This window comes from Natator depressus, chromosome 3 (genome assembly GCF_965152275.1).
Source record: "Natator depressus isolate rNatDep1 chromosome 3, rNatDep2.hap1, whole genome shotgun sequence".
Lineage (NCBI taxonomy): Eukaryota > Metazoa > Chordata > Testudines > Cheloniidae > Natator > Natator depressus.
Genome location: NC_134236.1, coordinates 85,189,056 through 85,201,816, shown reverse-complemented (window position 1 = coordinate 85,201,816; position 12,761 = coordinate 85,189,056). Strand labels below are relative to the sequence as shown.

The 12,761-nt window shown below is 42.4% G+C and overlaps 1 protein-coding gene across 3 annotated transcripts in view; it reads left to right on the top strand.

Moving 5' to 3' along the window:
* Positions 1-1,411: 1,411 nt before the first annotated feature.
* Positions 1,412-12,761, top strand: part of WASF1 (WASP family member 1) — a 168,642-nt gene continuing 157,292 nt past the window's right edge. Inside the window, exon 1 of one of the 3 annotated variants that reach the window (XM_074948231.1) lies at positions 1,412-1,861. The gene's annotated coding sequence lies outside the window, so the exon portion shown is untranslated. The remainder of the gene's footprint in view (positions 1,862-12,761) is intronic. The other 2 variants (XM_074948230.1, XM_074948233.1) reach the window with 2 other exon arrangements.

The following is a 12,761-nucleotide window of genomic DNA, read 5'->3' as shown; positions in this document are numbered from 1 at the left end:
GAGAATGAGACTAAAACTAATGACCCCAGGGTGACATAGAGTACTTCCAATCATCCATAGAAGGTACTGTGGGGTAGACATAAGCATAAAATCCTCAAACAGATACCAATTTTCCAAACCTCCTATTTCCATAAAAAGAAAAGGAGGACTTGTGGCACCTTAGAGACTAACAAATTTATTTGAGCATAAGCTTTTGTGAGCTACAGCATGCGTCCATTGGAGTAAGCTGTTTTTCACGAAAGCTTATGCTCAAATAAATTGGTTAGTCTCTAGGGTGCTACAAGTACTCCTTTTCTTTTTGCGGATACAGACTAACACGGCTGCTACTCTGAAACCCACTATTTCCATGTTATCCATAGCTCAAATTTGTGATGAAATCATTAAAAAAATTAAACTTGAATGACAGTTTTGGATGTTGGGGGCAATATTTTACATTTACCTGTAAATTATAAAGATACAATATTCCCATAATATGAACTCTATACTTCTTCCCCTTATTCCATTGCAGCCAGGGAAATGGACAACACCATTTGTCTAATTTCAGCCTCCAGCCACTGGATTGTGTTCAGTCTAGCAGAGAAAGGTATAAAATGATCCAACGGCTGCACACAGAAGCTAGACAAATTCAGGCTGGAAATAAGGCATAGTTTTAATGGTGAGAGTCATTAAACATTGGAACAATTTACCAAGGGTTGTGGTGGGGGTCTCCAACACTGACAATTTTAAAATCAAGCTTAGATGTTTTTTCTAAAAGATCTGAGCTAGGAATTATTTTGAGGAAGTTTATGGCCTGTGTTATACCAGTCAGATTAGATGATCAATTGTCCCTTTTGGTCTTGGAATCTATTAATCATCTGGGGTTGATTGGGTCCTTTTGCAACCATCTGCCATCTTCTTCTGTCCAAGGCAGCACTAAAGTCCACCTGCTTGTCTTCTTTGATGCAATCTAGCCATCACTTCCTTGGTTTCAATGTGAACTCTATGCAATGGACAGTAATGTGTGCACTATCAGGTCTTCTTAAATACATGGATTTCACAGTAGTTTGAATTAACCTTCACAACCCCCTCTCCCCGGTGAGATAATTAACTTCAGCAGCACTATTTCATACATGGGGAAACTGAGGAATACATGTATTCAGTCACTTGCTCCGCAGTGCCAGGGCCCCGAACAGAAACCTTACACCTGCGTACAGAGCACTCGAACACGTTGTGCGAAACACGGTAAAACAAACTCGAAGCACTCTTTTCTCTGAAACAGCCCTGCCCATTCTCTTTGAAACTGCCAGCAGCCCCGCCCACTCCCAGTCTAGCTCCTCCTCTCCCATTCCCATTGGCTAACCAGGAGCCGGCTTTAGAATACGTCACAATACCAGCGGCCCCTCCCCCTAGCTCGAGTAAGTGAGAGAGCGAACTGGACTATACCACCTGCCATCTTGAGGGGGTGTGTGTCGAAATCGGGGCTCCCTGATCCTCAACGCCACGGATGCTGTGGGGAGACACCCACCTAATCCCTGAGGCAAGCGGCGACGGCCGGTCAGGTGTTGGGTAAACAGCCCCCGCGTGCCTGGAGAGGGAATCCGGGCCGGGGAGAAGCCCCTCCTCCCACGCGCACACACGCGCCGCTCTGTGTCTATTGTGAAGCCTTTGGGGAGCTCCGCGCCGCCGCCCCCCGCTCGCGCCGGGTTCGGGTCCTCCCCTTCCACAACGAGTCTCTCCAGCGGGGAGAGGCGGCTGCAAGGAGCCGTTTGAACCGCGTAGATTGGTACAGAGCAGGAGGCAGCGCGAGCCTCTGGGGCGCTGAGAGGGCGGGGCTGGTCGGCGGCATGAAGGTGTGAGCGGAGCCGCGCGCGGAGCGGAGAGAGTAAGTGCCCCGCAGCCTGCACCTCCTCTGCCGTGACCCGCGCCCACCACGGGGAGGGCGCCCCCCCCTTCCCCTCTCCCATGGGGAGAGGGCCTGCCCCTTCATCGGGGGGGACCCCCCTGTGCCGCCCCTCCATTCTTCCATCCCCACCCAGAGTGACCCCTTCGCCGTCCCCCCATCTCCTGCGGGGTGGAGGGAGCAATAGGGCTGTGCCAATGTGGTCCCCCTCTCGCTGTCTGCAGCTGGTGCGGGGGTGAGCCCCGGGCCCCCTCCGGCTATTGCAGGGACAGGTGTGTAAATTCCTCTCCCTTGGCCGCTGCAGGGTGTGGGGGAGGGGGGCTGCACTTTTAGTAGCGGAGTGTGCCTCTTCACGCCCCCCGCTCCCGTCTCCTGTACAGTGCCCAGTGCGGAGCCTCGCTCAAGGGGCGACGGGACCCTTTATTGTTGGGGTCAATCGTCGGGGGTTCGTTGGCTGCCACAAGGTACTAGTTACTATGTTGATCTGAAGGGGGTGGAGTTACCCTGACCCAGCCACCTCCGCTTAATTTATGTAATGGGGACTGTAGAGGCCAGAGGTGGGGATGGATGGTGGAGCTAGATGCGATTTGCCTTTTGAAGAGAAGCAGATTCGATCATATTCACTGGAAATAGCTGCCCATTGAAAGATTCCTACCGTTGTTCAGCTGTCGTGGAGATCTCGGCTGCCTGCGAGCAAAAGACCTCCAAACTGCAACCCTACAAACATATAGCGTCCGCCTGCTCCAAACACAAAAATATCCATCCCCCTATGCTGATTTAGCTTGTGGATGCAATAATTATAAAACGTAATAGCCCAAAGTAATCTCCACTTGTATCTTAAGCATGTACGAAGTCCTTCTGGGTCATTACACTTCGTGTATCTGTGATTTTGTTTCATTTAGTTTTGTGTTTGGAATCAGAAGTAAATACAGTAATTAGATGTTTTAGTTTGATCTGCAACATTGGATTGTCATTTTTTAGCAAATGTTTCAGTTGTAAAGGCAACAGACTGAATTTCTATGAAAATATCAACAGAATAAAGAATAGCAAGTAGAAAATGCAGATAGTGAAGCTTTTATATTTATTAAATGTTGTCTTTAGATTTTTTTTTAGTGGTCATTGCCATAAAGAAACAGTACAAGGTGGCAAAAATAACATGGCATGAAAATAACTTTGCAAGAGTTGTTTTAGGGGAAAGTTCTGTATTTCCAGCATTCTGGACCTTTATTTTTTTGTTTTTGATGTTTGAAGTGTACAACTTTTATTTCAGATTTATAAATGTACTCTTTATCAGTGGTGCAATAGCAATACAAGTTATGTGATTTACCTGACTTGCACACCTGATGTGAGTCACCTTGTATATGATTTATTCATTTTGAGAATGCAGCTGTCATTGATTCACACAGTGCCTGCCAGCAATTGTTAGGTGATTCTTTAAAAGTGCATTCCTTATTTTCCTGGCATGCACTTACAGGGTGTTGTCTGTAGTTGCATGGTGTGGTTGTTGAAAGGTGAAGTATTTCAAGGTCTGTTTGCAAAACCAATCTTTAGAATCAGAGTCATAGAATATCAGGGTTGGAAGGGATCTCAGGAGGTCATCTAGTCCAACCGCCTGCTCGAAGCAGGACCAATCCCCAACTAAATCCCCAATGTTTAGTGTAACTTTGCTGTTTAAATATTGTATCTCAACTATTATGCTGCAAATGTTTCAATGTATGTAAAAGCAATATTTTGTTATTGCTGAATCTCTAGATTTAATACACAGAGTTTGATTTCTCTCATATCATAACAGGGGAAATTACAGCTTTTGGTTAAACTCTGTGGTGCTCAGATATTTTAATAAAGTGTAATAATTTAAGGGTTTGGGGTGGATTCACAGTACAGCCTTTGGAATACTTGGCTAGTGTAAATTAGCTGTTGTCCAGCTGCTACTACCAGTGAGGTGTGTTCTTCAACACATTCTTCAGAATTCAAACAATGGGTGGGTCTACGCTTGTGGTGACTTGTAGAGTACAGATGTTGCATGTCCAGCTAGCATAGGTATAACTAGTGGTATAGAACAGAAGTTCTCAACCAGAGGTCCAGGGCCTCCTGGGGGACCTTGAGCAGGTTTCAGGGGATCTACCAAAATAAACCAGAGAGAGATCAGTGTTAGACTTGCTGGATCTCAGGGCAGAAAACCAAAGCCTGAACTCTGCCACTCGGGTCTGAAGCCAAAGCCCAAGCAACTTAGTTTTGTGGGGCCTCGGGCAATTGCCCTGCTTGCTACCCCCTAACGCCAGATCTGGCTTTTAATCTACTGGATATGCAGAAAAACAGTTATTGTGCTGTGGAATTTTTATAGCATGTTGGGGGCCTCAGTAAGAAAAAGGTTGAGAACCCCTGGTGTAGAAGGTGAGGCACAGCTTAGGCGAGCAGACATATCAGAACCCTAGGGTATGTACCTTACCTACATGACTCTCTACATGCCCAAGCCATGCCACCGACATCTACACTGCTGTCCCACTGCCTCCCCAGTGCCGAAGACTTTCCCCACCTAACTGAAAAGCAGAAGGCGGGAGGCAGCAGGGAAAGACTCTGGCGGTGGGGAGTTGGTGGAGAAAGGCTCTGGCAGCCCCTTGGAAGAATTGAACCTCTAGTGATGCTTCAGATATTCTTTTTTGACTTAGCAGGTTGCAGTAACTGCAGTTGTATTACAAAAATGGTAGGAAAAAATTATATGGCTGGATAAACACACAAATCATCTGAGCATCTAGTTTTGATTGAATAAAAGGTTACAAATAAAAAACGCTACCCAGGCTTATTGTGGAATCATAGAAATGTTGGACTGGAAGGAACATTAAGAGGTCATCTACTCTAGCCCCCTGCTTTGAGAGAGGACGAAGTGCATCTCTGACAGGTATTTGTCCAACCCGTTCTTAAAAATCTCCAGTGACAGAGATTCCACAACCTTTCTTGGAAGCCTATTCCAGTGCTTAACTATCCTTATAATTAGAATTTCCCGCCCCCCCCCCCAATATCTAACCTAAATCTCCCTTTCTGCAGACTAAACTGATTACTACTTGTCCTACTTTCAGTGGACATGGCGAACCATTGATCATTGTCCTCTTTAGAGGAGCCCTTAGCATATTTGAAAACTTATCAGATCACCCCTCACACTTTTTTACTCAAGGCTGACTGGTGCAGCTGGGACAGTGGAAACTTCTGGTAGCAGTACCTGTTAGAGTGCTCATGTGCTCCTTTCCCCTCAGAATTTGAGCATGTTCTGATCAGCTCCAAAACTACTATTGCACGCGTTGGACCCATAGCACAAGTGATTCCATATGCCAGGCTCAACATTGGCTATGAAGGAACTTCAAACTCCGCATGGACAGTATGCTAAGAATACTTCCTGTTTCAAGAAAAATTAATCTGTCTCTGACGTGTTGGCTGAAACTACAGAATGTCCTCAAAGGAGGTTGGTTCAACCCAGCTCCTCCTATGTTAAGAGTTACTACAGATGGGTCTATGATAGGTTGAGGAGTATATCTCTGCAACCTATTCATTTGAGATTTTTGGAGCTGCAGAGAATCCCCAGTGCATGTAAACACGTTAGAGCTGACAGTGATCCATCTGGCTCTGAAAGCATTTCTTCCCCAGGTGCAAAATGCAGTAGTTCAAATGGTTATGGTCATGTCAGCAATGTATTATTTGAACAAACAGGAAGGAGCTCAATTGTTTCAACTGCGAAACAAGGCAATAAAACTTTTGGACTGGTGTATCCTATACAACATGTGCCCAATTGCCTTGCAGGCAGTAGCAGAATACAATGAGATTGTGGAACAACTGAGCAGAGATTCCTCACAGATGTATGAATGGCCTCTAAAGACTCAGTGATTCAGAACATTTTCAGTCTTTGTTCGTTTCTGGACAGAGATTCATCACCAAGACCCAATATGAAACACCCCTCTTTTTGCTTAAGAGCAGGCTCAGACAGTCAATCATTGATGGATGCATTTCTGCTTGATCGGGGAAGGGGCTTGATGTATGCATTTCCCCCATTCCCTCTGATTCTTAAGGTGCTAAAGAGAATAAGACCGAATTCGATCAGGGTTGATTTTAGTTGTTCCTGTATGGCCAAGGCAAAGTGTTACACTGAGTTAATTCATTTATCCAACGGCAAATACAAGATGCTCCCAGTAACAACAGACATACTGTCCAAGCAACAGGGGAAGGTCTTCCACCCAGATCTGCAAACATTAGATCTGACAGCTTGGGCAATAGGCCTTTGACAGATTTAGAAAAACCATGCTCTTTTGAAATAAAACAACTTCTAATTAATGCTAGGAAACTATCTATTAGAAAAAGTTATAGTTTTAAGTGGAAAAGATTTGGTGTATGGATATCTGGTAAGAATGTTGGTCTAGTTTCAGTTCCTATGCAACTTATTTTACAATACTTGCTACACTAAAAAGCAATGGATTTGTTTCTCTCCTCCATTAAGGTCCACTTAGTAGCTACAGCAGCATTCCATACTCACATTATGGAAAATAATTGTTTTCACATATACTGGTGAAAAACTGTTTTAAAAAGGCTTATTGAATTTGTATCTGCCAGTATGGGACCTTGTCCCTTTGTGGAATTTGACCTTTGTTTTAATGCAACTTATGTCTCCCCTGATTTTAACCTCTAGTGAGCTGCTTTTTTATCTTTCTATAAGACAGCTTTTGTAATAGCAATCACTTCTGCTAAAAGAGTTAGTGAGCTACATGCCTTAGTGGCGGGAGCCTCTTTATTACTTTTTATAAGCACAGGGTGGTTCTTAGATTGCATCCCAAATTCCTTCCTAAAATAATTTTGAGTTTGATTTATATGAAAGTGTTAATTTACTAGTATTCTTTTCAAAACACCGACATATAAAGGGGAATCTGTTACATTCCTTAGTTGCAAAGAGCACACTCTCATATTATCTGGATAGAACTAAAAAGTTCAGGTCTTCTCCTAAGTTATTTGTCTCGTATGCGGGTAACTCTAAAGGTCAGGCCATTTCAGCACAGTCCCTTTCTAGATAATTTAGACAGTCTATTGAATAGTGTTATAAAGGAGCTTCAGTCTATTCTCCTGTTCCTCTTCATCCCATTCTACAAGAGTGGTTGCTTCATCTGTAGCTTTTGCTAAACATATTCTCCTTACTGAATTATACAAAGCTGCTACATGGAGTTCTGTTCACACTTATGAAGCACTATGCACTGGATCTGGCAGCAAGGTCTGATGCAGTTTGGCAGAGCCATGGCCCAGTCATTGTTTAATTAGGACTCCGCCTTCCTCCCTCCTTCTTACTGTACTGCTTGCCCAACTCTCCCAAGAGTGGGAATATGCAAAGGACACTTGACGAAGAAATGAAGACTTAAATGTAACCATAGTTCTTTGAGGTGGACTCTGCATAATCATAGTCTCTGCCCACCTTCCCCACTCCTGCAGTCCTAATTTCAATATTACTTGGTATTCTTGTTAGCGGTGGAAGGAACTGAGGTGGCAACAGACTGTGACAGGGTAGCCTGCCCCTTGGGGGCTGAATTGCATAGTGGTCAATCCTCCCCATCAGATTTCATGATCCTTTAAGAGTTTGGGGAGGCCTGATACTCAAAGCCTGAAGAGACATGGGGAGAAAGGAAAGAGGTCCAGGATAGAAGTAGTATTTAGAAGGAAATCTGTTACTTTGTCTTTAAGGGCCCGCAACTTGGAGCCTTGCAGAGATGGTGGGGCAGCCAAAAAGGAATGAGCTGGAAGAAGGGGCCACTATCAGTGCTGCCACCTCCTTCATAGGAGGGGAGATGCCTGTAAACCCTGCGGGGAGACAGAAGGCATCTGCTGGGCCTTGACTTAGCAGGGAGAAGACAGCAGCAGCAGCAGATCTGCCTGCTGAGCCTCCCAGCCGGAGGGTGGAGGGACTGATAGGGAAAAGGGCCTGCTGTAGGAAAAGCTGCCTGAGGCTCTACAGCTGGCTTAAAGTATAATTCCCGCTCCAAGGAGGAGAGCTGGGAGGCTCTTGTCTTAAAGAGAGGGACAGTCTCTCCAAAGGCCAGCTCTCCTCCCAGAGCTGGGTGAGGAAACTGACCAGGACTCTTATGTGGGCCCAAAGAGAGCAGCTAAATAAATGAGTTACCCTTTGCAGAATAAATAAATTAACCTCCCTTTGCAGGGACTGGTTTAACTAATCTGGTCTGGGTAGTTGTCTGAAAAGCTCCAAAGGGTGCTGAGTGCAACGCACCTGCAGTTCACAACAAGCCATGAAGGCATGCTGGAGATGCACACCCCAAGACATGGGTGCCATGCCCCCTTTTATAGCCAGGCCCTCAGAATGTTCTCAAACTTAAGAGGCCCTGCTGCCAGAAAGTTCCACCATCTCACTTGCATTGGTCAACACATACCAAGAGTGTGACTGTGCAGTGTCCATCTTGATGACTGCTGGTAACAAGTAACTAACTTTCATTTTTTCTAAACTTTCCTCATAGGTTATGTTTTCTAAACCTTTTATCATTTTTGTTGGGCTCCACTGGACTCTCTCAAATTTTCTTGAATTGTGGCGCCCAGAACTTGACACAGTACTGCAGCTGAGGCCTCACCAGTGCCGAATAGAGTGGAACAGTTACCTCCCATGTCTTGCATATGGCAATCATGTTAATACTAGGGCTGTCAAGCGATTAAAAAAATTAATTGCAATTAATCACACTGTTAAACAATACTAGAACACCATTTATTTAAATATTTTTGGATGTTTTTGACATTTTCAAATTTATTGATTTCAGTTACAATACAGACTACAAAGTGTACAGTGGTCACTTTATATTTATTTTTATTACAAATATTTGTGCTGTAAAAATAGTATTTTTCAATTCACCTCATACAAGTACTATAATGCAATCTCTTTATCATGAAAGTGTAACTTACAAATGTAGAATTATGTACAAAAATAACTGCATTCAAAAATAAAAAAATGTAAAACTTTAGAACCTACAAGTCCACTCAGTCCTACTTCTTGTTCAGCCAGTCACTCAACACATTTGTTTACATTAGCAGGAGATAATGCTGCCCGCTTCTTGTTTACAGTGTCACCTGAAAGTGAGAACAAGCGTTCACATGGCACTGTTGTAACCAGCGTCACAAGATATTTACGTGCCAGATGCACGAAAGATTCATATGTCCCTTCATGGTTCAACCTCCCTTCCAGAGGATATGCGTCCATGCTGATGAAGGGTTCTGCTTGATAATGATCCAAAGCAGTGCAGACCAATGCATGTTCACTTTCATCATCTGAGTCAGATGCCACCAGCAGAAGGCTGATTTTCTTTTTTGGTGGTTCAGGTTCTGTAGTTTCCACATTAGACTGTTGCTCTTTTAAGACTTCTGAAAGCATGCTTCACACCTCGTCCCTCTCAGAAGGCACTTCAGATTCTTAAACCTTGGGTCGAGTGCTGTAGCCATCTTTAGAAAGCTCACAGCGGTACCTTCTTTGCGTTTTGTCAAATCTGCAGTGAAAGTGTTCTTAAAATGAACAACATGTGCTGGGTCATCATCCGAGACTGCTATAACGTGAAATACATGGCAGAATGCAGGAAGAACAGATCAGGAGACATACAATTCTCCCCCAAGGAGTTCAGTCAAAATTTAATTCTTTTTTTTTTTTTTTTTTTTAATGAGCGTCATCAGCATGGAAGCATGTCCTCTGGAATGGTGGCCGAAGCATGAAGGGGTATACAAATGTTTAGCGTATCTGGCACGTAAATAGCTTGCAATGCCCGCTACAAAAGTGCCATGCGAACGCCTATTCTCAATTTCAGGTGACATTGTAAATAAGAAGTTGGCAGCATTATCTCCTGCTAATGAAAACAAATGTGTTTGTCCGAGTGACTGGCTGAACAAGAAGTAGGACTGAGTGGACTTGTAGGTTCTAAAGTTTTACATTTTTTTATTTTTGAATGCAGTTATGTAACACAAAAAAACTACATTTGTAAGTTGCACTTTCATGATAAAGAGATTGCATTACAGTACTTGTATGAGGTGAATTGAAAAATACAATTTTTTTGTTTATAGTTTTTACAGTGCAAATATTTGTAATAAAAAATAATATAAAGTGAGCACTATACACTTCGTATTCTGTGTTGTAACTGAAATCCATATATTTGAAAATGTAGAAACATCCAAAATATTTAATAAATTTCAATTGTTATTCTATTCTTTAACAATGCAATTAAAACTGTGATTAGTCACGATTACTTTTTAAATGGTGATTGATTTTTTTGAGTTAATTGTGTGAGTTAACTATGATTAATCGACAGCCCTAGTTTATACATCCCAGAATATTAGCCTTTTCCACAACTGTTATTGTTGCCTCATATTCAGTTTGTGATCCACTATAACCCACAGATCCTTTTCAGCAGTTCTGTTGCCTAACCAGTTATTCTCCATTTTGTAATTGTGCATTTGATTTTTTTTCTTTCCTAAGTGCAGTAGTTTGCACTTGTCTGTCTTGAATTTCATCTTGTTGATTTCAGACTAATACTCCAGTTTGTCAAGGTTGTTTTGAATTCTAATCTTGTCTTCCAAGTGTTAGCAACCCCTTCTAGCTGGGTATCACCCACAAATTTTATAAGCATACTCTTATCCAAGTCATTAATTAAAATATCAAATAGTACTGGGCCCAGAACAGAACCTTGCAGGGACCACACTATATACATTCCCAAGTTTGACAGCAAATCATTGATGACTACTCTTTGAATATGGTCTTTCAACCATTTGTGCACCCACCTGATAGTAATTTCCTCTAGACTACATTTCTGTTTTGTTTATAGGAATGTCATATGCGACTGTCATAAGTCTTATTAAAATTAAGATGTGTTGCATCTACAGCTTCCCCCATTCACTAACCCTGTGACAAAAAAGGAAATTAGGTTGGTTTGGTCTGATTTGTTCTTGATAAATCCATGTTGGCTATTATTTATCACCCTATTATTCTCTAGTTGCAAGCAAATTGATTGTTTAATAATTTCTTCCAGTATCTTTCCAGGTATCGAAGTTAGGCTAACTGCTTTATAATTCCCAGGGTCCTCTTTGTTCCCCTCTTTAAAGATAGGTACTATGTTTGCCCTTCTTCAGTTCTTTGAGGCGTTACTTATCCTCCATGAGTTCTCAAAGGTAATTACTAACAAATCAGAGGTTGCTTCAGTTAGTTCCTTAAGTACCCTAGCCTAGAGTGAATTTAATCAGGCTCTGATTACTTGAATACATCTAATTTAGTTAAATATTCTTTAATGTGATCTTCCCCTCATTTGGTTGTGTTCCTTCCCCCTTATTGTTGTTTTTTGTTTTTTTTTTAATTATCTGGTCAAAATTTACCTTTTTTGTAAAGACTGAAGCAAAATAGGCATTAAACACCACCCTTATTGATGTTGTCTGATACTACCTTTCCTTCATCTTTCTCTTGCTCCTAATGTTTTTTTAAAAGCTTCTTGTTGTTTTTAGGACCCTTGCAAGTTGTAACTCATTTTGTGCCTTAGCCCTACAAACTTGTGCTGTTCTTTTGTATTCCTCCTTAGCAATTTGTCCATGTTTCCACTCTTTGTAGGATTCCCTTTTGATCTTCAGAGCTCCTGATGAAGCCATATTGGCCTCTTACTATTCTTATATATCCTGTGCATCAGGATAGTTTGCTGTTCTCATTCATGTGTAGAGAGCAGTTGCTGTGTCTTGAGGTACCAACTGAATATTTGTAAATTCAAAAAAATGCTTGTTTGAATATAGTATTTTTAAAATTTCTTTTGTTGACTCCGGTAAATTTAAATAAAAGCAAAAGTTTTGCAACTAAGGCTCAAAAAATATACCCAACTTTTCTTCATTTGATAACTAAGCCTATTATGAGGAGGGCAATGTTGTCTAGTGCATAGAACACTGGGCTGGGACTTAGGATAGCTGGCTTCTATTCCTCGCTCTTCCACTGACCTGCTGTGTGACCTTAGGCAAGTTACTTCACCTCCACCGTCTCAGTTTCCCCATCTGTAAAATGGGAATGATGCTTGTCGTCTTGGTAAAACGCTTTGAGATCTACAGATGAAACACATTTGTAAGAGAAGTATTATCATCATCATTGCTGTCTGGGGTGACAAGTATGTGTGCTATTCTCCCTGCTTAAAGAAATAAAAAATGCTTGCATATTGGTGGGGGGGCAGAGCTCTACTGTATGTAATGATAACATTGTCAAACACCTACATTTCAAATACATTAAGTAGTAACTTGCTATCTCTCTCTTGTCCCCCTTCCTTGCTTCACTCCAGTTTCTTTCTGTAATAGATCTTTTCCTTTGTTTTCAGTGTACGTTTGCTTCCTGTTTTTTTTTTTTTTTTGGTCTCTCCATCAATCCTTTACAGCTCTTTCTCTCTCTCTCTCTCTCTCATTTCTTCCTCTCCCACCACTTGGTGTGCTTTACTTCCTTCTCCTCTATTTTCTGCTGCTTCTACTTCCCCCTATAAGTCATCATATTCTCCTTCTCTTTTTTTCTAACTTCCCTGTGAATCTGTCACCCATCCACTCATGCAGGTTCTCACCCCCACCTGCTCTCTTGCTCCCTCCACTTAGACCCTTATATCCACAGCTTGAAGAATGTACCAAATGCTTAACAGCCTGAGAACTAGACTAAAATATGAGGCACCATTGTCCACGGACAATGCCCAGGTGTGCTTAACCAGTGACTCCAGGAAGGTAAATAAACGGACAGTTTGAGACTGTACTGCTTTCTAGATAATGTTATCTCCTCCATCCAGGCTTGTGTTTGTCATCTGTAGGTGAAGATCCAGAATTTAAAACTTTGACTCATGACCAATGTGGGGCTGCAATGTCCATGGACAAT